Genomic DNA, 2,291 nt, shown 5'->3' with positions numbered 1-2,291 from the left:
TGCGTTCACGGACTCCGCAGAAGCTCGGACTTGACAACACACATAATGAAAAATTAAAATTCGCTGTTTTTTTTTTTTTTTTTTTTTACACTAACCTACATTTTATTCATTAAAATACTTTAGTAAAAAATGTAGGTTTAATTATACCCAAAAGAGCCACTTATAAGATTAAATTTTCGCAGTTTCCTTACTGTTGGATTATGTAGCTGAGGCGTTCACAGCGTTCACCAGATTCAGATTCGCTTACAACGAAAAGTAAGGTGCATGCCTTTCAGTGCAAAAAAATAAATAAAAACTTTGTAAACAACTATATACAATATGATATAAAATATAAATAAATAATTTAAAAAACTCTATATAAAGATGAAATTAAGTAATAAGCACGAGAAATAATAAGCATCAAAGAAAAGACATGGATTGTGTGTATTGTAGTTTGACAATGATTTCAACATTTAGGCAAAATATCTTTTAATTTAAATAATCTCAGAGATTACTAGTTGCAGCACTAAAGATTCCAGTTAGGATCCATGCATTCAAGGCCTCTGTCTCATAATAGGAGTTCTCAGAATCATTAGATGACGCATTTTTGAAACGTTTGGATCATTTTTCTAAAGCTTAACCGTTTGATGGATGAATTATTGATAATTGAGTGAAATTTGGGTTCAAAATTGATTCCACAGGCATATTTCCACCACCGTCCACCGAGGTCACAAATATTAAGACAGGAGAGTCGAGATACGTTAGAACTTTATTAATCCTGAAGGAAATTCTTGTGCCAGATATTCTTCAGAAAAAAATACATAACATTAAACTAATGCAGTGCCTAATAAATAAATACATTACAAAAAATAAAGAGAAGTAATCTAAAATAAGACTTAAGTAATAATAATAATAATAATGACAAAGCTCACATAACATTACATTATTAAGACATTGCAAATCCGACTGACTGAATGATTATTATTGTTGTATATAATATATGTTATATTGATTTTTTTTTTTAAAAAGTGAGCTTTTACAAGATTGAATTTCCCTTCTGGGATAAATAAAGTATTTTTCATTTCATTTTCATTTCATAACAAGCTTAGGAATTGTCCACCATAGTGAAAACCAGTCATGACAAGGTTAAAAGTATATAATGCATTTGTCATAATAACAGTTTACATAAGCGTTTTATTGTAAACATGAACAACACATATTTTTCTCACGGTCACTCATCCGGAGTTGATGTTTTTCCTCATAAGTGAACACAGATCTTGTAACTGTGAGATCTTTTCTCATGTTTATGCAATACAAATATTACCCGATATACCGATTCAATTTTACGAGCAGCTGAATCAACAGCTGGAACTACTGTAGCTGCTAACAGAGTACGAAAAGCTGCCAGCAAGGTGGAGCTAGAGGGAAACGGGAAGGTGGACCGGGAAAGACATTCTTCCATCTCTTCATTTTACATAAAATCCCCATAATGTGGAACGTTGACAGAAAGAAGCAACAAACCAGCCACACATTAGAGGCTCAGCAAATAACGCTCAGATATGTTGTAATGATGAAAATTAAAGTTCAGTGAGTCCGACCACCAAAGTATGCAACAAACTACAACATAAAACAATCAAAAATTAAGTGTTAAAGTATTTTTATGATTTGCTGTTCACACAGTTCAACAACTTGTACCACACAAAGCCCTTTATGCACATCTTGAGTCAGCCATGTGTGTTTAATCTGAGCTACGATATTTCTAACAGAAGGTATCCTTTCACCAAAATCACTGACGGTTAAATATTATCACACTTGATGTTATGCAAACTGAATTCTGAATCTCATCTTGCGCATACCAACAGTGGTGGAGGACATATTCACGTCCAGTTCTTAAGTTAAAACTATTACACTGTGGGTAGCGCTGCATAGAAAACATCCGTAGAATTATGTTGATGGAGTTTCAAAAGTTGAAGCACTCAATGCAGGAATCAGTGATATACCATTATAAATGTAAAAGAGTATTACTGCTGAAGCATGTGCTGGTCGAGGTGCAGCTATAAACTCTGTACTTAGCAACTCATTTTGTCTTAAACATAAGAAAGAAATAGTAAGTTATATTACCAAGTACAATATTTTCCTCTGATGGCCGTCTGACTGTGTGTAGATCAGACGTGTAAAAAGAAACACTTGCATATTTTGCTTGAGTAAACTAAAACCTGTGTAAAACATGCACTACATTTATCATATGTATTAATTGTATATATATTGCTATGGTTTGAAGAAAGAGCTAAAGAGTTCCTGTTGGGTTATAT

The sequence above is a fragment of the Stegastes partitus genome, unplaced genomic scaffold (assembly GCF_000690725.1).
Source record: "Stegastes partitus isolate 25-593 unplaced genomic scaffold, Stegastes_partitus-1.0.2 Scaffold697, whole genome shotgun sequence".
Classification (NCBI taxonomy): Eukaryota; Metazoa; Chordata; class Actinopteri; family Pomacentridae; genus Stegastes; species Stegastes partitus.
This window is presented reverse-complemented; position numbering follows the sequence as displayed.